This window comes from Strix aluco, chromosome 2 (genome assembly GCF_031877795.1).
Source record: "Strix aluco isolate bStrAlu1 chromosome 2, bStrAlu1.hap1, whole genome shotgun sequence".
NCBI lineage: Eukaryota > Metazoa > Chordata > Aves > Strigiformes > Strigidae > Strix > Strix aluco.
The window spans coordinates 64,251,147-64,278,109 of record NC_133932.1 but is presented as its reverse complement, the minus strand read 5'-3'; the positions used below and the strand labels follow the sequence as shown (position 1 = coordinate 64,278,109).

Here is a 26,963-nt window from a genome sequence, read left to right as displayed (position 1 = left end):
TAGTTTACATGTCTTGCATTTTTAAGAGCGATCTTTGTCTACTGCCCTCTGGACAGTCTGGGTCTCTTAAATTACATCTACTGACTAAGAATTTTAATAACTGTTTCAGCGATCGATACTTTCTGAATCATGAGGAGCTGGATACAAAGAAAGCAGCACTGCAGCGTTTACTACCAAACAGTGGTTTTAAGTAAATACCCAAAAAGAGAAAGAAGTCTTCTTCAGCACGAATGAAACTATCTGGGAAAAAACACCAAAAATACCTTTTTTATTATTATTATTATTATTATTTTTACAAGTTTCCTAATGGGATTTGGGAAAACTCTTCACAGAGAGCATCAGGACACTCTTCATATTCTGAACAGGAAAGCATGCAAAGGTATGTGAGTGGGAACGGCCAGCGGGAAATCTAAAAGATTTCACGTAAGAATTATACTATACTGCACAAACTTGCTACAGTTACGAAGAAAACTGTAAGGAAGGCTAGACTCTAGTCTTCATTCTGCTACAGTAAGCCTATCACAAGCCACTAGAACCACAAATGTAAAAGGACTGATCAGAAAGGGTAGGAATATCAGAATCAGATCCTACTCTTCTCTTTCCAAAGTGAAATCTCATGGTGTTTTTTACTAAAGCACAGATTTGACTTGAAAAAAATTGGAACAAAATTTAAGAAAATCCCAGAAATTTTGGTTTTTGAAAAATACATCCCCAAGCTATTTGCAATTATTTAGGTGTTAACTAAAAATTCTCTTCAGTTCTTTCAGTAAATTATTTTTTGTGTAAAGTTTTGTAAAATGTCCTGGTGAAGTAATAGAGAGAGAAGCACTATATTAAAATTTTCTGGCTACTGACCACATTTCTTCATCCCTAAGAAGTTCAGTGTTTGGTTGTGAAGAAAGCTACAGCGGATAGTTGATACCAGAACAGAAATTGCACTCCTCTGGAGTCGGTATTGGGACCAGCACGGTTTAACATCTTTGTTGGAGACATGGACAGTGGGATCAAATGCACTCTCAGCAAGTTTGCTGATGACACCAAGCTGTGTGGTGCGGTTGACACGCTGGAAGGAAGGGATGTGCCATCCAGAGGGACCTGGACAGGGTGGAGAGGTGGGACTGTGTAAACTTCATGAAGTTCAACAAGGCCAAGTGCAAGGTCCTTCCTGCACATGGGTCAGGGCAATCCCATAGACAAATACAGGCTGGGTGATGAGCGCATTGAGAGCAGCCCTGAGAAGGACTTGGGAGTAGTATAGGCTGGAAAACTGACTATGAGCCAGCAATGTGTGCTTGCAGCCCAGAAAGCCAACTGCATCCTGGGCTGCACCAAAAGAAGCATGACCAGCAGGTCGAGGGAGGTGATTCTCCCCCTCTCCTCCACTCTTGTGAGACCCCACCTGGAGTACTGCATCCAGCTCTGGGGCCTCCAGCATAAGAAGGACATGGACCTGCTCAAGCAGGTCCAGAGGAGGGCCACAAAGATGATCAGGGGGCTGGAGCACCTCCCCTATGAGGACAGGCTGAGAGAGTTGGGGTTGTTCAGCCTAGAGAAGAGAAGGCTCCAGGGAGACCTTATAGCACCCTTCCAGTACTTTAAGGGGAGCCAACAGGAATATGGGAGGGACTTGTTATCAGGGAGTGTAGTGATAGGACAAGGGGTAATGGTTTTGAACTGAAAGAGGGTAGATTTAGATCAGATATATGGCAGAAATTCTTTACTGTGAGGGTGGTGAGACACTGGAACAGGTTTCCCAGAGAAGTTGTGGCTGTCCCCTCCCTGGAAGTGTTCAAGGCCAGGTTGGACGGGGCTTTGAGCAACTGGATCTAGTAGAAGGTGTCCCTGCCCATGGGAAGGGGGTTGGAACTAGATGATCTTTAAGATCCCTTCCAACTCAAACCATTCTGTGATTCTATGATTCTACAAAATTAGACCATTTTAACCATGGTAAGCAGAGTCAGAGAAAGGGAAATAAGAAAAGTCACAAAAGTTGTAATAAAGAGTCCAGTCAATGCAGAGAGAAGGTGATGGCAAGGGCCATGCCTAATCATGCTCCTGACTACTTAAACCATGCACTGGATGACACAGAGAACTGGGATTTCCACAGCATAACGAAGTTTGAGAGAAGCAAAATCTCTGATACAACAGTTTTGCTACTTGATGTACACATTAGAAAGTCCTCTAGAACTTGAGCCACCATAAATGTCAAAATCACAAAGTGATAATGCTGAGGTAACAGAAACAGCAAAAAGATGGGTTAGAGTGATCCATCAACATCACGAGTAGCAATCAGCAAAATACCCGACACAAATTCCAACTCCCACAGAGGAACACAGCCTTGTCAAAACTCGTGTTTCTAATTTGAAAATCTGCCTTCATTTGTGCTACTGTTGAGTTGGCATTAACCTCACCACTGGAACGGGATGCCTGAATCACAGAAGAGTATGATTTACAGATTTTACCTCTTTGCTGGGTAACCAGAGAAGCTCCCCAGCTACAAGCATGTTCTTGAGCAGGAACGGCGTGCAAGGTGAAGGATGCAGCAGCACGCATTGGCTCATACACCATGAAATGTTCTGCAAAAATTGTTTATTACACACAAACCTGTACAGGTGTCTGTGCATCTCATCAGCTTGACTCATTTACTGCCACATGGGCACTCTCAACAGCAAGCAGTCATTAAACAAACATCATTGCTTACAGTTCACCCCGTGTTTTTCCATCTGTGGATTGGCTGAGAACAACTAATGGAAGAATTTGCTACTAAAGATTCGTTTCCCAAGTTGTACAGGCCAGCCTGACAAGTCAAACAAGCTTAGGAGAATTGCTTCTGGAATGGAAAATGATGATTTATATCAGAAGAATGCTTTAAAAAACCTGGGGTTTCCCTGTGTGGCACAATATAATGTGTGAGGAGAAATAATACGCAATCAATCTCTGAAGACAGACTAGCCTGGTTAATTGAAGATTACTTCAAGGCTATAGCTGCAGTTATAGGAATGTCTGTCCGGGCTAATTTAGCCTGCTGACATTTTGCTATGAAGCTATTTTCATCATTTTGGAGTTATGAGTCTCATGGGGGAAGGGAACACTTTTTACAAGACACAGCAATTAAGCAAGATTAGCAAATATTCAGATCATTTCAGCCTGAATGCTGTTTCGTGCAGCCTTAGCCTTGAAGGTTAAAATTATTATTTAACTCCTTACTGACCACACCTTCCTAACTTTAATCATGTCGCACACAGGGCATGGTGGAGTCCTTTATTCTGTAAATGGCTGAAATACTGGCTGCGTTTAAATAAATCCACTACGGATTTATGAGCATAGGAACAGAGAATGGGAAAGCACCATAAAAATTGCTGAATGCCATCCCTTGCGATGGCAGGATTAGATGGAGTCACAATTCCATCCACTACGAGAACTAGGAGTAAGTTACTAACCAGTGGCATCAGAAGGGCAGAAGCAGCCTCTTAAATCAATGTTCATCAGCCAAAGACTGGTAGAGACATTGTTTTTCCTACTGTACTACTAGTCATTATGTAAAAGGCAAGACTTCCAGTTTACAAGCTTAATGATCTTATGCCCAGAGCATTTCTATGAAAAAAACTTAAATTGCTTCAGTGTTTGTAGAATGCACACACAGCAGCAGTATAAATATGAGAAATGCCTGCTCAGGTAAGCAGTACAGTGCAGTAAACAGTGCCTTCTCCAGAATCTCAGCAACCTCGCTTCTGATATTTTTGGCCACAGGATGGACCCATCTGCCTTTGAGTGTTGTTTTAGATACCAGTTAAAATGCATCTGATATGGGCATGCCAATGGACAAAAGCCACTGTCATTTCCAGAATCGAAGGTCTCACATTCAATGCAAACTGTTTGACATATTCTGGGTAGGTACCTCCTGGTCAGCTTCGGGATTAAAGTGATCCAAGACTGATCTCCTGATCATGTGCCAGAGGTGTGTCTTCAACATCCAGGTGGACAGTCAGTGAAAGCTGACAGATAAAATTTTGCAAATCAAGAACTGCTTGATTAGGCCATTTTAGTGTCTATATGCAAAGTACTGCATTCGTACATATTCAAGTTATCAATGATGTTTGAGGTCTGCCTCCAAAAGTAATCTGATGCACTGTAAGAGAGAAATTCTTTAGACATGACAGGTTTTTCTGTGTGGTAGGTGACACGCAGGAGGATTCAGTAAATCCAGAAAATAGACCATACAAATGGGAACTGAGAGGTAAAAGGTCTCATGAACAGCTCTTGTGCCCATGGTGCAGCAGCAGGACTGCATCATGGCACAGCAGTACTAGCTGAGCCCTGAAAAGACAACAGCTGTATTAGCGACACTCTCACTCCAAGCAGCTCAGACACTGTGTGTTTAGATCCACCCCTAGAAGCATCAGTCCCACTGATATTAAACTTAATGAAGCAATATAGCCTACTCCAACCAGTTTGTTTGGATGACTTGAGGAAGTTCACCATATTGAAGTGGATAGCTGCAAATGTATCACAAGCTATTTGCCTCCCAATTTTGTTTTTGAATGTGGGGTATTTGCAGGAAAGGGACATTAACACTATCCTATCATTGTCTTGTTCAGAACAATGAAGTCTGAAAAATTCTAGCAGAAAAACACCCTGGCATTTTACCAATAGGGAGGAAACTGAAGAAACAAAAAAGCAGAAAACCTGCACTCCAGAAATGTCAGAGAAGTATTCTGGTGAAAGAAAGTGGATGATACAAGAAGGTGGAGGTAGCAAAGAAGATTAAGACAAAAATGAAGAAAAAAGGCAAGGGGCCCTATGATAATTTTTTAACCCAGTTTTTGTTCATTGCAGCAGAAATAGAGGAGATTTCTCTTGAAACTTATCTTCCATACATATACTACTACTGCACTGTTCATTTGGAGTGTCCTCTAAGCCAAAAGTACTACAGGTGCAAACCATGAAACTATATCCTATGGAGCTAGCTAGTTGTATTTCAGCTGTGGAGGAAATTACTGGACTTTTTTATAATGACATAAAATTTTAAAAGGGTTTTGAGATGTTTATTACTATAAGATAGTGGCTAGCACGTCGTATTGACAGCCAAGAACTTCCAAAATTTTAGCACAATTGTTTCATCACTCACTCCAGTTTGGCAAGCATATCACTTCATCCAACATCTCCCTGAACTGGATATAGCTAGGCACTTAAATATATTTTTAAGAACATAGGTAAGTGGTTTGATGTCTCTCACCTGCAGTATGCAGCAAAGTAAGTAAGACCTGTTAACTAATCATTAAACATTACTAAATATTTTAGGAAGAAAATATTCTGGGATGCGATGCAGCAGGCAACTGAGTATGCTCCACTTCATGGTCCACTGCCAGACTTCTCAAAAAAAAGCAGCTCAGGCTGAACATTTCTGAAAGCAAACATTCAATACCTAATTACGTTTCATGAGGATACAAATGATGGCACCATATCCCAACATTACTAAAAGGAGTACAAACATTATTGAATCATCTGTACAACTCAAAGCACTCAGTCAGTCTTTATCTTACATGCTCTTTTACAAAGGCAAAGTAGGCAGAGAAGACATTTTCATCTTAACTAATCAAAATTTCAACCTAGCATAAGCAGGGTAAGTCAAAGCATTATTTCCATGCAGTCATTCAATAAAAGCCTACCATACATTTCATTGGGATAACAGAGGGCAGAAGAAGGGGTTCTGTACTTAAGACCCAGCTGAAATATTTGCCAGATTTAATCCAACTACAAAATTATTAAAATCATAAATTGTGACAGGTATTAACATTAGGGAAATCAGAATGATAAAAATAGTATTTTTATCAGTATTAACTGTTCTTGAACTCTGTATGCAGTAGTATTCTTTTTGTTCCTTTAACTAAAATATTCACTACCACCAAAGTAAACAATTTACTTTGCATTTCCAGTATATTTCTGTACCAAATGCTGACTTACATGTGTTTCTTTACTAGCAGCTTCTTGTTAAGATATCAGTGTTATAGAACATCAGTGCTTCATAGTTGTCAGCACTAGTAATTCAGGTTGATGTTCACTAAAATGGGTTTATTCACCTCAGCATGTGAAAATCTGAAGTGGGATTTGTGATCCATCCCTTGAAAGTGCACAGTAGAACTGAAAGTAAAGAAGGTTCATTTTACTTTAGGTTTACAAAGTAAACAAAGGTTTCAAAGTAAACAAACCTCTAAAAAGGTTTCCCAAAACATGCCTTGCAACACTACTTCAGTTTAATTATGTTTTAGCTGTTATCCAAATAATTTAAAATTAGTCATTTTTGAGATTAACAAATATAGTAGGATTGCAACTTCCAATCCAGTTTCATTGCATATTCTATCATTTCAAATCTGTTCGATAAATACCCATTTAGTTAGCTAAACAACTAGCAGTTTACTGAGTGGACAAACACTGAAAAGCCCACTGAAGGGCAAACACTGACTCTAAATACACATGACACAGGCACTTACCGGTTCCTAATCTGGTTTCCTTGTCTGAAAAAAAGGGACCCTATTGCACATATGCAAATAAAATTCTCTATAACAAAAGATGTCTTCAAACGAAAATATGCCACATTGTAGCCAGGTTTCAGGTAATAATGACACTAAACTATGCTGTCTATATTCGTGATAAACACATGTAGACATTACAACTCCCTATAAGAATACTAAACAGTGGGAGAATTATTTGTTGTGCTTTCTCAATAATATATAGGTCAAAGGATTTCAATGCAACCTGTCTTGTTGCCATTCTCCATGAAGTGTCTAAAAATTTAAATAGAATGGCTGAGCTTCAGAGCTGTCTGGCCAGAGAGGTCTCACTGGGAGGAGGAATAATGAATCTTGGTATCTTTCAGATAATTTGGACCCCTTCCTTCTCCAACATTTTCAGATATGCTTACTGTAGATACACAGCCAGAAATATCTCTGAGAGCTCCGGGAACATAGCTAGTGACTAAAACTGCCACAAAATTAAGAACTACCATTCCTATAATCAAATATTTCCACCCCTACCAGAAGGGAAAAATGAACTTTGCATTATATACGAAGGCCTGATGCTAGACTTAAGAAACTTAGCTACTGCTTACCTTACAGGCTTCTTCCAGTCACTTATGACTTACATTATTCCAAATTCAAGTCAAGAAGGACTTTGTAGGGCCCTGCATAAAGCCTTTTTAAATGAGCAACACCATGAAAGAAGAATCAAAAATAATGACTGCTTCACTAAAAATTCAGGGACAAATCAATCCTATCAAACTCCTGTGACTTTCACAAAACACTTTTTTTTCTTTTTTTGTGTATGATGAACTGTTCCAAGTTCACCCCTGCAATTCTGCTTCTCAGTCCTATCTACCTCCCTCTGATTTCCTACCCCATCTATATGCTTATGGGCATGTAGTCTTCTAGACTAGAAAAGTTCTGTTCAGAGGTACATAGGACACAGGAGCTCAACATAAAAAGTAAAGGTACAGGAAACAAACTCTGGGTTTGGAATCATATAAATTACAGAAGAACTCCAGGTATTTTAGATGTTTCTAGTCCTTACAGTTGCAGAAAAAAAACCCTTAAAAAGTGAATTCTCACTGATCAAAACCCTTAAAATAACAAAACTTAGGAATTGGGTTTATGTCTGACAAGCACTAGCACAATTCAGCTTTGTAATCAGTTTCAAGGTGTGATAGCCATCATTAGACTTTGCATCTGGCATCTGGCCGTAAACCAGAGCACAGCCACCCTCCTGCTCAGCACTGGCCTTCTGCCAGATGATTCCTGCCCAGCCCAGCCCTCCGCTCCAGCACTGGCTCTCTCATTTAAGCAGTGAGTTCCACACTAATTCTTGGAGGTTAAGATCATGTCACCAATATGATTTAGACCCCAATTCAAAAATTTCTTGAAGACAGCAAGTGTTGGATCAGTTCCTCAAAGACAAATATTAGAAATCTAACGCTTCTACATTCTCAGTCATCTGGCAGTGCTAAGCACCACAATGGTGTTGAAGAAATACGTTTTACTCAAATGAGGTATGATACCCAAAATTATATTATTCAAGCTTAAAAGGTGAGTTTAGAAAACTAAAAGATCTGAATGCTATCCAGTTTCCCCATACATTGGTACCAACAAGCATCTACAAGAACACTGTGCAAATCATCTCCCCCAGAGATTCTGCTGACCTGGTGTCTCCAGTCTTGACATTCAGACACAGACCTGAATTGAACACCCTAAAGTTTCAGATCCCTCCTGAAAGTTTTTTTAAGGTGTCTGCTGCTGTTCATTTGATTTCACTCCCGATTTTAATAAATGGGTGAAATTTACTGATGCCTCAACCTTGAAGCCAAAGCCAGCCAGAAGTGCAGGCCACACTCTGCTTCACCTGCAACCCGCACACACAAACCAGTCAAAACCAAATGAAAAGAGTATGAGGCAGACTATCATAAGGGCTGAAAGAACAAAAAACAAATATGAAAAATTCTGCCAAATGAAGTGAGGGGGTTTTTTTTGTTTATGTACATATCTTGGAGACAGGAAAAGATACTGACTGATCCCACTAATCCTGTCACTTAATGATTTAAAATTCCTTCCTCCTAACTGTGTTGGTATGCAGTTTACAAATGGAGATTTCCACTAGTTAACTAACCGTAAATCTCCTCCACAGCCTAACATATCCCACTGATCACCTCTCCCTCACATTTGTTCTAAACCACCACATAGATTATTTGTACGGTATATGTACATTATGTCTCCTCTAATGCTTCTGAATTGCTCTTTATCTTTTCAATATCTGTACACTACAAGCAGAGATTATCTCAGTATTAGGGTGTTAATTTACAGTGTATCAGGTGGTCAGAGAAACTGTTCTTGTGCTTTATCTGACATCACCTAAAACTCAAGTCAATTTGCCATTCCTTCATTGAGAAGTTAACAATTTCTAATTAATTATTAGCAATTCTTTTGACTTTCTTTTCTGATCTTCCTACAGAATGTTCATTCTGGTTTTAAAATTTAAAATGTAAAAAAGATTACGTGGCATAAAACAAAATGCCAGTTAATATTGCACGTAAGAATGATGTTGCACTTGAACTAGCCAAGTATAAGAACAATGCAAGGGAAAAATAAGTAAAAATACTCATAAACTATTTTATTCCTTATCTTAAAGTATAAGGTCATTATTAAACTGTATTTTTTAATGGACCATGAATCTTGAAACTGTATCTATTAAACTCTTCCACAAATAAATCCTTTAAAAAGCATTTCTTCCCCAATTACAACACCAAGTCAGAAAAGCATGTTTACCTACTTTTGTTTAGTAAACCATTTAACATCAGGAGTGCCTTTAACTCTGCTGATAGGAGTGTGCCTCACAGCGATGCTGAACCTAGGTGTTAAAACATCATTGCCAGCTTGAACAACCCTGGCAAGGCTCTCCCCTTGCTCTCCATCCTTTCTGCATTGCTCTGCCATAATGTCACTGTAAACCAAGTAGAAAGCATGACTGGAATAGCCAGGATGCTGTCATTTCTGAGGTGGTTTTCAATAAATGAACCGAAAGGAAATCCCTGCAGCCAGATTACAAACTGTGGGCCTTCAGGCTGCACTCCTTCAGAGGCTAATCATGTTCCAACAGAGCAGAGAACACTGACAATGCTGACCTAGAGCATACACGATGTTTCTTTTATTTTTTCCTGTCCTTTGCAGTTGGTAATCTCTCTTTGCAGTGAGTACAGGGGTCAGTGCTGTCAGCAAGAGGGAAAAGGGGTTAAAAGACCACAGCTGCTGCAACATCCTATAGCCTGCAGTGAGTGGCACTGGTCCCCTGATGGGGAGTCCTCAGGGAAGGCTCTCAGGGGGAAGCAGTCCTTCATCGCCTCACCCATGCCTGCCGCTCACACCACTGGAATGAACAGCTCCTTCTGCGATCCCCCAAACACATTAACTGGGAGAGTTAATTAATCTCAATTTGATTTAATCTAGTGGCAGTAAGTATTTCAAGCTCCATCTAATTTCTAGTGGAAGCAGTAGATTTAGGATTGAAGGAAGAATAGTTTTGGTTTTTTTCCTGATTCTCCCATTCTCTGCTTCTTCATGATATGGAAAATAATAAAAATAGCAAGACAAATTTATCTTTTAAAATAGCTTCTATTCTCAAAAGGTGAAGCTGCATTTTCTCATTCTTCTACTCAAGAACACGATAAAAACATTTAAGACAAAATGAAGAATTCTAGCTAGAAATCATCCACACTTCTAACAGATGACAACAAAGGGATTAGGAATTTATTACTATAATCAAGGTAGGTATCTACATTAAAAAATAATTTTTAATTAACAGAGCAGAAAACCTACCCACAGCCTCTAGAGACTCTTTGGGTTGCTCTGGGAGTTTAGAAGTAAATCACTCACAGCTTATTTAGAGGGGTCTTCCTCCAGTGGCCGCTCCGCTGCATTACAATACGCACTATGCATCATTGCAGTACAAGAACTGGTAACTAACTTCACTGACACTAGCATCAGAAATTTATGATGAGCTCCAAGTATAAAAGACCATTTAAAATAACTGACAGAGGGAGATGTTAGAATTGCTATTTTATCAAACTCTGTAGTAAAAACAATGAAAAAGTATACCTTAAGAGTTTTAACCACAACATGTTAATAAGTAAAAGTCTACAGCTGATTTTGAAAACTTTAAATAGTGAAACTGCATGAAAGAAAGGAGGAACTAACTTCTTCTCAGTGCTACTTCTCAGCATTTTGCTTGCAGTCATCTAATTTATTATTAAAAAATACTCAGCAACTCTGGTAAAAGGAATACATATCAAAATGAACACTTTTGTTATCTGATAATCTTATCCATGGAAAAAAATGCTCATAGTGGGAATGGAAACAGGAGTTAGTTTTACTAGCACGACAGGTCTGAAAGAAGGATACTCTTTAAACCGGTATTTTTTAATGTACAGGAACAAAAACCAGTGTTGAGTGAAACAATACAACATTTAGTGTTGGTTCATCTTATTTACTCCTCTGAGAATGCAGAATTATCCATGATATTACCTTTCTAAAATGATTTGCAGAAGACTGAGTGCAACACAGGACTGTACCTTGGAGGCAAATGCCTACCTTACAAGGAGATGCAGTTGAGACACTACAAAAATGCATATGAACTGTTCAAGCAGAAACACGATCTGTTCAAAAACCAAAAGGTCATTTTGAAAAACTAAATGACAACAGGCCAGGACACATTCACGTAAAATGTTCAAAGTCCATCTTTGTTTATTTCTAAAATTATGAATTATCTGAAAGGAAAACAAAATGAAAACTCAGATGACTAATGTTCTATTAAGCAATCAACAAGTTATAAATAATTACAAGCCTGTCCATGCACTATTACATGAATAATTTTTACATTTATTTTTATTCTAACATACACACAGTACTGGAAGTCTAATGCATCATTTAAGATACAGTCAAAATTATAAGAAATAATTTTTTATGTCAACGTATTTTTAGTAGCCACTACAGAGATATTTTTGAAGTTGGGATTTTTGCCTGCCTATTTTATTGTATTCCTCCGTGAAATGATTCTAAAATTAACATGTTTTTAAAATATTGACCCTAAGATGTGTTTTGCAATCATCATTCCAGTCAATTTAAGATTATTTTCCCATATATATATATAACTAATAAAGGTTAAGTGATGCCACCCTGATACTAAATTATTTCACATGCAAAGGAAGAAAATGCAACACTTGCCAAAAAGAATAACCTGAACAAAACCTGGGCCTTCCACAGAGGGGTGATTAATTAGATCTGTAACACTGTTCTACTGCATCAAATCTAAACTGAACTAGTGAAATATAGCATAGTAGAATACCATCTTATTTTCATACAGGAGATGATATACAGCATCTTTAAAAAACCCTAATTCCCAGCTGATAGAAAATGTCACTAACTTCAGAAGTGAGGTATTGTGGATAGCAGCTCACATGCCGGGTCATGGAATGATTTCAGTGAAGAAACAAGTTTGTCACCTGTATCAGGTGCATGTCAGAAGAAGCAGGCTAGCATCTGAGATGCATGTCATTGTGTCGGCACCAAAACCAGGAAAAAAAACTTGCTGCAGCAATTCAGGAGGTTCTGGCAAGAAGGCAGCTCAAGCAGTCTCACTGGAAGACAGCACTGAAAATGCCACAACTTCAAGAAAGGCTTTCAGTTTCAACTGGAATATTTACTTTCCTCCTCACTATAATTCACTATGACATATAGCTACATATGCTACTGAAGATATAAAATACATACTTTCTGTGATGGTTAAAGTGTAAAAAAACTTATTAAATCTATTGAAAAAATAAATGGGCAAATTACACATCAGACAGGAGATTCAGTCTCTATTTCAGAGTAATTTCTAAAGCCGACTTGCTGCTCCAGTAGGAATGACTCTAATGCAATGACATGTTCTTTACAAATGCTGCATCACTGCATGCACCTGGAGCTACTTTCCTGAGCTTGGACTCTAGGCATGACAGCAGGATCTTGAGGACTACGAAATTCTCAGTATGGCCCCAGTAATAAGTCTTATCCTGAGAGTCTAGGGCTTTCTGTGATTTTTGTGATACCCATGGTCTTACCAAGGAATTAATGGCCCAGTCTAAGCATGCATCAGTTAATGACTTTTACAATCTCAGTATAGAAAACCACACTTAGGCTCTGCTCCAGTTCAACCAGCTTACTGTGTGTTTAAGAATACACTGTTCTATCTGTACACACACCACTGGCTGGTATAACCAGACCTAACACTACACCTCTCATCCTAGACTTCATCAGGCAAAAGATGCTAACATCCCTTCACATCTGCCCATCCAAAGTGAGAAGGATCAAATAATGACTCACATATTCTTCATATACTCATTCAACTAACTTAATAGAGCAAATACTCTTCTAAAATCAGTAGATCTTTGTTGAGTGGATGTAACCTTACAAAGGATCATAAAGGCCTACCTGATAGGGTATATTCATACCCTGTATCTTTGAGATTAGTCGGTCAGAATTGATTGTAACTATAAATCTTCAGAGAAATGTTTAATAAGTATGTAACGTTTACTTCTCTGAAAGCATCTGATGCAACTGGATCCCACTCTGAAGGACTAAACTGCTCCACAAAGCCTCTTTGGGAAGAATGTTAACAAATAAATAAATGAATAAACAAATAAATTACAAAGCATATCCATGTAATAAATTGTTTTCGAGCAGAGATTTGCTAGACCATGACATGGAATACAGTTACAAAGCAAAGGTGTGATCATCATGTGTTTAAACACTGGTGTTACCTGTGCTGTCTAAAATAACAGTGAAAATAAGGACTTGAAAGCTCAGGCTTCAATACACTTCCGCACTCCTGGAGTAAGCTGCACTACTGCTCTGACATGGTAGTAAGTAAATAAAGGCTATTTTAAGTCTTTATTTTCCCACTTGTACTAAAGAGATTCAGCAGGCACACGGACGCCAGTTTTGTTAAACACACACTTTTACTTTGCTAGGAGCACTTAGCACCATAATGAGTAGATTCCAATAGCACTGTAATTGTTTCCACATTGCTAAAAAGCACTACTGCAGAATATATTGATTTTGACAAAATATCATTTAGAAAAAAAACTGTTTGAAGAAAATCAATGTTTTGTTGCAACATTTCAGTAAATATTTCAGTAGAGTTTCATATTAAATTAGCACTAGCTTGAAAAAAAAATCAGCATTATGATAAAAAACATTTTGACTGCTCCCAAGAAATATATTTTTTAAATACATTCTATTGAAAATATTTAAATGCTAAATCTTGCTGATTCTAGGCCAAACACATGAATAATAAAATTGCCATTAAGTGGACTGTCTGGTTCCCACACAGCTCAATTAATGGTTTGCATCTGGAAGTGGCCTCAAGAGAAGACCTCACATCACAGTCAGTCTACTACTTGGTATCCTCCATCCCTACACTCCAGACTTCTTTTGGAAGGCTTCTACAGGGGTTCTTCATACCCTGCAAGAATAAGAGCTCTAATTCCTTGAAAGGCACCTTGAGTCTGTTGTCTGACTATCTAATTGTAGCAGGAATCCATACTAGTCTGACAACTCACCGCTGTGGTTAAGGACGGGAGGAGGACGTATAGGCACTTGTGACTTCTCTTGAACCATCTGGTCATTCTGCCAAAATAGTCTTGGAAGACATTGCAATAACCCACTAGAGAAGAATTTGAGCAGTTTGCAGCATCACAATTGAGACTGAGAAAACTACTGCGAGGATTAGCTTCTCCATTTGCCCACTCTCCATTCTCTTCCTGCTCTTCAGCATACCTGAGGTTACAACGATTGACTTATCTGGAAAACTCTATACCGGTTCCAGGGTAGATAACAGCGAAGAAGATGCTGAGGTGAAGAATGCGAGAAAGTACATACTGAGAAGGTATGATCATGTGTCAGAGAAAGGTCTCCTACACAGATTATGTCTGATCTGAGACACCCGGGAACTCATCACCATCTCCTGAATAGGGGTGTGTGTCTCTAAGCACCATACCTCAAGCATGCCCTGACCACAGGAAAAATATCCTGTTTTCCACCTTTTTATGATGCAAATAAAAATTATATTGTCCATTTCAAGAGATGCAATACTTAATCCTGATCTCTATTCGATTTTCTGTCCTAGACGTCACAATGCCTTAGTTCTGAAGCTTTATCTTTTTGGAAAAGGAGGAGTCATGAGTTCTTGAAAGAACACCTGCTCTCAATTCCCATTCTGCATTAAAAAAATACAGATTTTAACAGCTTTCAAAATGTATTACAGTTTATTTTTTAAAGTTCATTGAAGTCATTAGAAACTCTCATCTCAGGGATTACACACTCCTATATGTTATACTGTGGAACTAAGGAGCTTGAGGAAAAGTAGTCTCAGACATAAATTAACCCATGACTGAATGTCCAAAGACACTCGTATTTTCTCTTCTTGAATTCCCAATAGCATAATTCAAACATTGCTTCAGAAAGATTTTTAAGGACTAGTGTGATTTAAAGCAAAAGAGTTGCTGCTTTGAGATTTCCTAACTGGAAAAGTCTAGAAATTTAGGGGAAAGTTTATAAGTTTTCCCCTTTACAGTCGTAGACAGACACAGACTGCTTTATATTGTTTGTACATTGAAGTGTTCTGGCATTCAGAGAAAACAGTTGGTGAAAGCAAGCAACTGCCAGAAATCTGCATGAGTGCACGGAGGTAGATTTCACTGCAATGTCAGTGATTAACACTGGACAGCTTTGGGGATTTAATGAGCGCAACTAACAACGATGATGACGCACGTTATAACGATACGTTGTAGAAAGTATGATCTACAAAGAAAAATGTGGCCAAAATCTATATACGGAGATATTTTTTATCTAGGTGCACATTAACTAAATAAGCACAAAAATTTATTTTAATATCCCTTAGCTTAAGCATTAAGAAACCAACTGCAATCACAGATATTCCTGAACTGAAAATCATGGAGACTGGGGGATTCTTCTAGGGAAGTATCACTTTTTTGTGCTATTCACTAAACATCTGATACTAGCCCCAGTCAGAGATATGATATCGGGCTAAAAGACATTTGTTATGAGCTGATATGGCAATTCGTACGCCCGTTTACCACTGCTTCTCATGAACAGCAGAGAAATGAGAATAAAGATGAAGATATCACTTCACAACTAGTTGCTAATTAAGTAATGAATAAATAACACATCAGATGGGAGATGTACTTCAGTGTCCCAAAATGAAATGACAATTCATTCTAAAAATGGGAGTCAGAATGGCTTTGAGTTATCTATATTAGCGCTGTAGTTCAAATTGGGAATGTGCTTTTGAAGTGAATCGGCCAGCTGCTCTCCTTTACTACACCTTGGTTCATGCTGCAAAACTGTTTTGGAGCATGTCAACTTTATTCCCTTTGGATGGGCCCAAACCAGAGATGCTCTCCATAAGCACACCTAGAGCTCCAACTACAATTTGTTATGCAGAACCAAAACTACTTCTACAAAGCAAACTCACAGCAGAAAGCATTTAATGTGGACATCAGGCATCCAGCTGCATTCTGCAGCTCTACACCTGCTGGGCTGCACGGTACCAGCCTTTGTCACCAAAAACTGGACCAGATGTCAGGAAAGCAGGATCTGTCATTGGTCTGCTGAAGGATGTAGGACACCCCTCCTCCCATCTGTGGCCCCACACCATAAGACTATTTAACTGCTTTAGATGGAACTTTGAGACCTACCAATGAAAAGCGATTTGCACCGTTATTTCAAATACATGGTTAACATGACATTGTGGTAATGAATTCCCTTACGGAGGTACAGTATTGTACCTTGGTTTTGTAAACTATCTATCCCCCACCCACATCTCACTTGTCAGGCTCTTGAGAAGAGACGCATTTGGGCAGAACCAGACCCTCTGGACCCAATGAGCGGCTCGAAGGTCAGCCTGCAGAGCACGCAGGTAGGTCTCATCAGCTCAGTGTGGACAAGGCATTTTTTAATGGAAATCTTACAGATTGCTGCTATAAATAGAGATGTCAGTCGGCTTCGTTCTCCACTGACATGTTTCCAAAATAGACAGTTTCCCACTTTTGTTAACATAAAGCCTGCAAAGTAATTCTACATAGCATTAAAAAAAAAAAAAAAAAAAATTACCTGGTTTGATCAGTACACATCAAACACATTTTTATCTGTGTTAACTTTATCAACATTTTCTCCCTCATCTCTCATACCTGCTGAACATCAAATATTTCTTTGGAGCAGTACAAGGGAAAGTGGAAGAAAGTTTGCATCACAGAAAGGCCCTAATGGTGTCAAAGATGAAAAGCACAGGGTGATGGCATCCACGCAGCTGGCCATCGCACCTAAGAGGGACAACCTGCCAGTGCAGCATCAGCTATAGGTCTGAGGCTTGTTGACTCTGAAGTCATGCATTTCCTTCAGAAAAAAATTCTTTGGGAAAAGCTGAACTGCAAACATCACTGGAGCCTTCTGTCACAGAAAACTGTGGGGAATTCTCACCAGCCTTGAATTCCGGCTGAAAATTCACCTTTGTTTAAAGGTTCAACAAGTGTGGCTTAGTGAGGATGTTTAATAAGGCTCAGTGCAGTACAGCCAGTACATCTGGTACCAAAAAAAAGCTGAATTTGTTAGGCTTACAGGTCAGTATATAAATTTCTCAAAGAGACTCTATGGCTATGTCTCTATTAGTGATTTAAACATGACTAGAATATAAAACATATACTCTGGCACTGAGGCCATCTGGCAAGAATATCTTGAGTCCCTACTATTAGACTTTCTCACCCTCCAAAAAAGGGTGGCTGTACGTTAGCTGGGTATCAGAAGCATCTGTGGCCCATGCAGAATCCTGAGCAGTGCCTGGGAAGCCTTTGAAGGAGCACCAGCTGGCAGGGGCCAAAACCATCCCATGAAGCGCTCCAATAATTTATTGGTAGGTTTGGTTGGACTTCCAGTACTCAGGAACATTTTCAAAAACTCTCGTGGTCTATTGGCAGCATGTCTATACATGTGTCCTCCTGCCTTTTTTGTGTAAGTCACAAGAAGGAGCTGAGAGTCGAGGTGGGACAGCAGAAGAAACACACATGAACTCACACCAGGGAAATTCAGTTCCCAAGGATATTTCTTCGTGATCTGGCAGTAACTATTGAACTGTAAAATCTCTAATAACATCTTTGGGATATACACTAATTCTAAATGACACTAAGCCTCTGGAGATTATTGAATAATTAATAAACTTCCCCCTCCCCCCCCCAATCTTACCAGTGTGTAATGCTCTAGTTTGTTTATTCCCATGAAGGGAAACCAAGAAAAAAATGGCATTGGACCTGCTGGTAGATACTCGACACTGAGTCAAACAAAACTTTTTTTATTCAGTTTCCATATTTTTCACTGGGAGTTTTGCTTGAAAAGAATTAAGAAAACATTGTTGTGAAAATGTAATGATCAGATCTTCATCAGGTAGACTTTACAGTCAGAACAGCTGAGGGGAAAAATGGGAAAAGTTGTCTTAAATCACCTCTTGTTCCTCTGATCCCAAAGCGGCCAGACTGAGACAGCTCCCAGCATGAACTGCAGCAGAGCAAGGACTACAGAAATACGATACAGCTGAGTCATTTAAGTGTCAAGCAGATCCTGTTGCACACAAATTCTGTCTTCTGCTCATCCTGACAAGCTTCTCTCCATGTCTCACTTAGACAGAAAGGGGGTATTAGCTCCAGGGAGGTATTTCCAACAGCGTGCCCGAAGGGAATCCTCAGCTTGTTATTTACTCTCTTGCACTGAGACAACAACCAACAGCTAGACTCCTGAAAAGGATCTGGCTATTTCCAAGACCTCTAGATTAAAAAAGCCCCTTCTCATATACAAAACTCACAGTACAATTCTAGACAATAGCAGGTATCATGACTAGCGTTACAGTTGGTGGCCATTGAAGAGAACACTTGATTAACAACCACAAAGATAAGACAGAGAGTGATTAATGCAAAAGGACAAGTTTTAGAAACACATCCGCATTTGACAACCCCAGCCAATATTCTTGTGAAGCTAAAGTGTAAGTAATACAGTGAGCATCTGTATGAAGATGTTGAACTGAATACCAGCTGCAGTTCTGCTACCTGTTTTGCTACTTTTAGAAACGAGGTGAGGGCAGAAAAAGACCTAAAATTCATCCAGATCATGGGATGATCAAAAAGGTAATGTCTGAAAAAACAGTTTTTCAAAGAAATGAAGATTCAAAGTATTTTCAGCATTTAGTCTTGTAGTTACATATAATTATTCTGTTGCTTTTACCACACTCTCCAATGCTCACAATGCTGTGGACCTAGTTTTTCAGGGAATATACACAGGATGGAAGGCATGGCCACTTCTCCACCTTCAAGGCACCTAAAAATTCAGGCTATGATAACTAACCGCTTAAAAATTCCTGTCTTGGCATGAAGATCTGCGTGTCTGTAGCTTTTGTGCCATCCTATGAAGACACAACGATATAATCTGATGGTCAGGATATTGACATTAGTGCTGGATTGCTTTGCTTCTACCAGTCTGTGTGACAGCCGACAGAAGATGGCTCAAAATCTCTTTTCTTTGACACCACTGAAATTGCACCACTGCATGTAATAGCCAAATTTGACACTGGAAAGGAAAGTGTGTTCCTCAGAAGTCTGATTATGACATAAGATGCTAAAATAGTCTCCTCTGGGTTTTTTTCAGTCAATCAATAAAGTAAGTGTCTTGGAGAATACTGAATATATGTTTTTGATCACATGGAGACCACAGCTCCTTCTGAGTAACTACTTACCAATGTTTTTTGTGAAAAAAAATAAACATACCCTGTCCCTGCTGAGCAATGCTAACCAAATAAAATCGAACTTTCACTCCACTATGATCTTACAGTAATCTAAAAATTTAACAATTCCCCCCCCCATTCCTTCCCTGTGTTCTCTGTTAGAAACAGTCACCACTTACAGTATGGCTCACTACAGCAAAAGCATAGGTAGAAATAAACTGGAGAATTTTTTTGCAAAGGTCTGGTTCCTCGAGTCTTTTAAAGATTTGACCCTTCTTATTTACGTGGCACAAATAAGGCATAGCATAACAATATCATTAAAAATAAGCACTTTCTGTCTTCAAAGAAATTAATATGCCTGTATTGACAGCCATGCCACGGCAGAAAAGGAGACACAGAAAAGGATGTGAAGCTGAGTGTTGAGTGATGAGGCAGGGTAGCCAGCTGTGGGCAAGGGCGTCTTGAAGAATATGAAAAAGCCTAACTGGTAGTGGGTGGGTTGTGCTGCAGGAACTGATGAAAAAATACCACACTTATGACAAAAAAACAACCGGAAGGTAATAGACATGAAGATTCAGCAAGGGACAACAGGGAGAAAAAGATGGAAACATACTAGTACTCTCAGTAGAAGCTAGGACAAAATCTGGTTGCCGTAATAGATGGCCACAAAGCAATGACAGATTGAAAAGTAACCCTGACACTTTCATCCTTTGATTGCCTTCATCAACATTACATCTAGTCAATTCTTCACACCCATTATTTCCATATATCTGAAGATTTATCACTCATCTTTGAAAGGCAGTATTTCATTTTGTGTCCTCTAGAAGCAATTAACTAAATCCATCTTCTGAATCTTCAGCATTGTTACTGCATTATTGCTGTGTTTTAATCGAATTCCTCAGAAGTGGTCTGTCATTAAGTACAGATTCATCATAACATTTTATTTCAGGTTTGCTTTGGTTTTATTATCATGAAGGAAGTCACAGTAACATATCAATGTATAAAGAGACATAGGATTCAACAATGCCACACCTAGTAGGGTACAGATGACATTCAATATTGCTCTGTAAATGTTATAATCAAACACCATATAATGTTGCAAAGAATTTTAGAACTCAGTTATTACCATGCTATGCAGTAGCAAGCATCAGCTACAGTCAAGCTCAGAAGGACTAGATAATTGTGTGCCAGAAAATAGTAAGCTACGTTCATATTTAGCTTAATCTCGCAGTGTTTTTGGGAAGAGGGAGGGATTTGATTTTCCCACAACAGATCTTTTTTTTTGGTAGACTGCACACCTTAGGAAAAGGACTAGAAAAATAACAATGAGAAAAATGCAGCCTCCTGCTTTAAAGCACGATGTGAATAATCAAGAGTCAAGAGAATGAAAAATTGCAGAAGATTCATACAGGAGTCTCATGAGATTTGGTCACTTTCTTGAACTATTAAAAAAATCATTCAGGGACTTTTAGGGAAAAGTAGTAACAAATTACTATGACTTCTGTCTTAAAGACAGCTGCTCAATGAGCACCAGCAGTTGAATTAATAAGTATACTTATATCTGAATGGAATAATTCTTTTTTCCAGTTAAACTACTTTGCACATATAGAAGCCTTTGTGCCAGATTACTAAATGACATTATACATGTGTCTCTGTGGGTAAATTAGAGGGATATAAGGCAAGATTATAAATGAGATCCTTCTAGATGTGACTAATGAAGGAAAGGGATAACATCACAAGTGTTAGGGCTAGATAATTCCTTTAGGAAGGCTAAAGGGATCTTCAGAGGTTGAATTTATTTTTTTTTAATGTAACAATAAACAAATACTTCTCTAATGGATAACAAGATTACTTTATGCAAACTCCTGGCTTCCCTTTCCAAATTACAGCATCAGCATCCAATTCAAAAGGCACCTAGCACCACATAAATGGGTATGCCAGGAAAGATGTACAGTATCAACCTTGATGCAGTACTTTATGGTCAGGTTAATAATATATGAGCCTGTGACTAAAGTGGGTCTACTGCAAAGATAAGCTGATCAACTATCTTAAATGCATTTTCTAATTCACTGGCAATCTTTTTCTTCCTCTTTTTTTTTTTTTTTCTGTCCATTTAAGGGGGAGGGTTTATAAAAAGAATTGTAGGCAGATAACATTTTTAAAATAGCTTATCTATTCCCAAGCTCAACCATTTTTCTGAAGAAAAAATGGAAGAAATGCCAAAGGAGACACCATTTTTTGATTAAAAGGAAATGAAATATTTCCTCCTTAAAATTGATTTCTCTGCATCACCTCTCATTCATCACACACACACACAGGTACTGCTAACTACTTCTCTTCACATTTCATAATCTCTTACTGCCCAAGGACAACCTGCTCTCTCCATCACACGAGGTAAAGGTGAAGTCCAACCCAGCTCACTTAGGCAATTAGCTTGCACCTAGGTGCCTAATGAAGGCTGCATAGGGGATGCTGATACTTTCTTTAGTTTGTATTAATGAAGAGGCAAGTACTCTGAAAACGCTCCATAGAAAGACCATGATCTACCTAACCTGAGGTGAACATCATCTCCAACTGGATTTAAGTGCATGTTAACTGAAGCTGGTTCAGATGCCACCTCAAGTTCCTTCTTCTCTCCATCAGTAGCTCTCACTCATTTACCAGAGCCTTCTGCTCTGTGATGCAGCTCAACACGCAGCTTTCCAACTGTGTGGGAAGTCACTATCAACAAGTATGAAGGCAAGTAAGATCAAGTGACAGAGCTTGTCCACAAGAAACAGCAGTTTCCCATAGTGCAGAGAACATCTGTCCAGGAACTGCCTCTAGAAAACACATCCTTAAAGAGAAACAAAGAGCTCTGACAGCAGGACAGAGTCAAGAGGACATGCAGGTGGCATTCACTTACTTCACCTACTGCCAGAAGCCTAACAGACAGGTATTTGGCCCAAGCTGTGCTCCCTGTACAGCGACTGGAAATAAACAAGCTCTCTACAATGAGTTATCTTCTTACAATGAGTTATCTTCTAACATAGATACTGCCAGTCAGATAGGGTGCATCACCCTCTGGAGAGTCACAGCTCTCCCACTAGAGAGGGTACATAACTTCTCATGGATGCAATGAATTGCACTTTTTGGATATATCTAGCCTAGCACATAAAGTAGGCCAGGGAGTTTCCTGGTCCAAAGGACAAGGGGTATGGCATGGTTTGTTTCTATCTAGATAAACTTATTTTACAGCACAGGTAGCTGCATCCAAGCTGCCTACTGGGAATGGACCTGGCGTGGTGCTAACCTCTGAGTACCCAACCATCACATGGGAAAATGCTGGGCTAAACCCATGCTAATGATTAACACAATGAGTGCATGCCTGAGCTCAGGCACCATGCTCAAGCACAGAAGTCTTGACATTCTTCAGATTATCAGGAGCATCACTACTCTTAAATCTAGAAGATCCATAGCTTCTGGGGTCCTTTTGAAAACAAAATCAAGGGTTGCATCTATTCTTCAAGTTCTGCTAGCATTTTGCTATGCAAAATTCCAGTTGGTCCGGGAGATGTGTTTGTTATCCAAACAGAAAGCCTGTTTTACATGATTGGAAAATGCTATAGAAAAGCCAAGTGTCATTATCTGAATAGCCCAGGAGGTCAGAAGCTAAACCACATCACTGCTGGTACAGAAAAACATAGGCATGTTATATGACAAAAAAAAAGGCCCAAGTTCATCTTCTGTATCTTTAATGAATAACAAGACTTACCACATTACTCAGTAATCCCATCTTGAGTTGGTGTATTCTAAAATTCAGAATTTAAATGCATTTTTGTATTGTCTATTATTTTCAGCATCAAAATTTCAGTGCATTTATAAAGGCACAGTGGCATCAGAAACCACCAAGAAAAATAGCTACCTGCTTACAAAGTAACTTTCGATTAAGCAGAAAAACAGTTTCCACTAGTTTACATTTTAGCATTCCAAGTCCAGCAGATTTAATTTCTTACTCTTCCAGACTTATTTTCCCACTTTAAAATGTGAGCATAGCCAAGCTCAACTCCTGGAATGGGAAGCCCTCACCTCTTTGATTCTGCACAAGCCCAGTGCCAAAGAATAGAGGGCCCTGCCCAACTGAGCTCACATGGTGTGTGAATTGGATTACACCTCAACATTTGACATCATAACTCAGCAATGAGCTCACATACTAAGCCTATGATGGATAAGTAACCACCTGAATGAGATGTTAAAATTCCCTGATGTGATCAGGCAACAGCCATGTGTGACTCAAGGGAATAAATCTCTTCCTTTCAAGTAAATTCAGGGTTAACATACCTGCAGAGCATATAGTGGGGCTACCTTATATCTCAATTCAAAGAGCAAGGGATGAGCTATTTTTAATCACATGGATTTGAGCTTGTTTTTAAATGTTATCTTCTCTGTTCTACATGTGTTTCAATTCAGTACTCACACAAAGTCTACCTGAGAAACCTTCCATAGTTCAAACTGTATACAGAATTTTACATGCATTAACCTGCTGGGTAATATTACTTAGTGCTGCTAAAGATTAACTCTGCACCAGTTCAGCACAGTGTTCTACTTACCTTTGAAAAGGCAGGTTAAGGATTAACAATAGGTGGAATTCACCCCAATATTAACTAAAAACTGAGCATCTATTCTAGGACAGTCAACTCTTCTCATTGTCTTCTCCATCCCATTACCCTGTTAGCACTTCTAGACAGGCACTTCTGGAGGGACAGTCATCCTTACTGTCTTAAATACCTGTCTTAGAACAAAAAATACTGTCTTATGGAAGTGCTACTCTCTGTTAAAGGGAGCTCTGATGATCATCTCTGGCTGGATGCTGGTCATACACTGGATAACCTATTAAAAGCTTGTGAAACAAGTCGTATTCAAGGGCCATCCTGTACAGAGATCTGTATCGACATAACTTCGGGGCTTCCAGAAACTGTACTAGCTGCACCAGAGGTATGTCTGGCATCTCTGCAGACTGCTGTATTGTGCCATGGAGACATACCCATGAACTAATGAAAATTCAACATTCATATTAGTGTAAAGAAAAAAAGTCATTAACTGCTATTGAACTGCCAATTATCCAGTGTAACTGCAGACCTCCCAGCACAGCTGTTGTACCTTCGCTCTCTGCTGTATGCAGTATTACATTCATATTGCAGGTTACATTATCACAGCAACCTGTAACCAGTTCCTAACTGCTGAGAGAACAAATTATTTTGCCGAAATTATTGGTTCAAATCCGTAATAGTGAATAATGAATTAGACATGCCTAGACTTGGGGATTTTTTCCTTGCAATCTCTGTAGTTATAAGGAACTGTGAAATTCAATTACAAATATTACATGAACTCTCCTTTTGAAATTATTCTCCTTCCAGCTATCTTTTATGACTGTGTGTCACAGGGGAGAAAAAAGAAAGTTTATCCTGGATAAGCTAAAACCCCTAATGGTAACTAAATATTACTCAACATCTTCCACTGAAAGTTTTTATTATCCTTCAGTATTGATGGATTGCACTTGATACTATGTGTTTATTTTATTCTTTCCTAAGCATCCACTACCAGCCAGCATCAGAGTCAGGACACTTGGCTGGGTGGACCTTTAGTCAGACGTGTCATGGATGTTCTTGTGTTTGTATGTTGTCTTCTGCCAAGCATGAGATTGTCTGCCGTGACTTTATCAAACTGCTAAGCCTTCTGTATGACTACAGATATTAAATTATCTGAATAAGCACTCAGTGCATGAATAAAAATCTTTCATAAACATCACTCTTTCTCTCTTTTCTTCTGTCTTCAAAGGAATGTGAAAAATAGCTAAGCATAAAGCAGGTATAAATTCATAAATCTAGATTCTGTGAATCTTTCACTCCTGCATAACTTAAATTAGTGTACTTCTTCATTACTTGGGCATGATGAAAGGCTGTTGACAGAAGTAAAAATTCACTTATGGTTACATGCACAGAAGTCCTGACCTTGCACATTACAACTCTCTTTTTTATGACCAGTATGTTTGAAAGGACATAAATGTGATGCCTGCAGCAATCAATGCAAAGATACCGAGAACACGATAAAGATACATACACAATCCTGGTAACTAATGACATCTCAGGTGGCACGGCATATCCTTATGACACTGGCATACGTTACAAATGACCTATAGGAAACTCCTGATCTTCTGCAGCATCAGTATAAAACCAGTAGGGGCATTTGAAACCATACCAAGACACACTTGTGTGTACAACTCAGGGGAGCACTGACAGAAATTATAACTAAATCAGAGCACAAATTCACAGAAATACAGTGCTGGAAAGATCTCAAAGCATCAGTTAGCCCAGCCTCTTCAGAGGCAAGAGCAACATCACTGGAAGAGCTATTTTTCTGGTCTCTTCTTGAAAACCTGCAACAAAGGACATACTACAACAATGTAGCTAGCTGAAAACTAATCTGAAACCAGTTCCTTTCTTCAGGTCTTACTTCAATTGGTTCTAAGCTGATCATCCTCCTCCCACCACCAGCTTCCTACATATTGGGAAATTTATGTCCACTCTCCATCCTATTTTTCAGTGCTAAACAAACTCATTTACTTCAGCATTGCTGTATATGCCCTATTTTCTGATTATTTTCATTATAAACATCTGTTTCCCTTCCTTACACCTCCCATTAATTTCCATCTCCCTGGAAGTAGTGCAAAAACACTGGATGCAGCACTCTTGCTCAGTCTTCACTAATGGTGAACAAAGAAACCCCTGTCTCTCATGAATGACACTCCTATCTATGTATCCGAGAGCAAGATGTGTATTTTTTTTCAATTGTATTGCACTTGTGACTTGGACTAACTTTTTCAGTTGCTTTAGACTCTGGTCCAGTAAAACTTCCACATCCTTTTTTTTTTCTGCACTGCTGCTTAGCCAATTCTTTCTCATTTTAAGTACTAGATTTTTCCTTCCTCACAAAATGTAGCACTTTGTGCTTGCCCCTTCTTTATTTAGGGCCATTCCTCTAACTTGTAAACATCCTTTCGAATTCCCTCTTTGTCCCCTGAAATGTTTGCAGTTATTCCAGACTGATGACATCACAGATTGTATCTATTTCATCATCCAAGTCAAGATGATTCAACATTTTTAAAAGCCTACCGCCACCTCCGAGCAACATTAACTACCTCCTTGTCTCTGAATAAGCAGGTACTTCTTCCCCTTCACAGCAGCCGCTTTCCCCTGCAGATAAGCAGAAGTCTGTCATCAATTCCCTCAGCCAAACAGGAGTCATTCTTCTATCACACCGCCTGCTACAAGCACTTCTCTCTCTCTGTCAACAGGAACTACGAAACATGACAGCAGTGGGGAGACAGAGTGAGGCAGGCTGGAAGAGTTCTGAGTATTGGGGAGTTCTGGGGGAGTACTGTCCTGAGGTAGAAGAAAGGGATAGGGCCAAGACAAAGGATCAGAAGGAAGGACGCTTTTGTTGCCAGCTGGCAGCTAGAGAGCAGGTAACCCACTAAGTCTGTCCTCCTGGAGCAGCACCTGCTGCTGCCATCTTCTAGTGGATGGCTGCTGGCTCATTCCCAGCACAGCAACGCTGGCCTCAGG

The 26,963-nt window shown here is 39.2% G+C and overlaps 1 protein-coding gene across 4 annotated transcripts in view; it reads right to left on the bottom strand.

The window, feature by feature from the left end:
• The window catches only part of GABRB3 (gamma-aminobutyric acid type A receptor subunit beta3), a 196,269-nt gene that overhangs the window by 80,832 nt on the left and 88,474 nt on the right, over positions 1–26,963 (bottom strand). The window contains exon 2 of one of the 4 annotated variants that reach the window (XM_074815012.1): positions 26,537–26,591. The exons of the other annotated variants lie outside the window; for them this stretch is intronic. The gene's annotated coding sequence lies outside the window, so the exon portion shown is untranslated. The remainder of the gene's footprint in view (positions 1–26,536; positions 26,592–26,963) is intronic. 4 annotated transcript variants of the gene reach the window in all.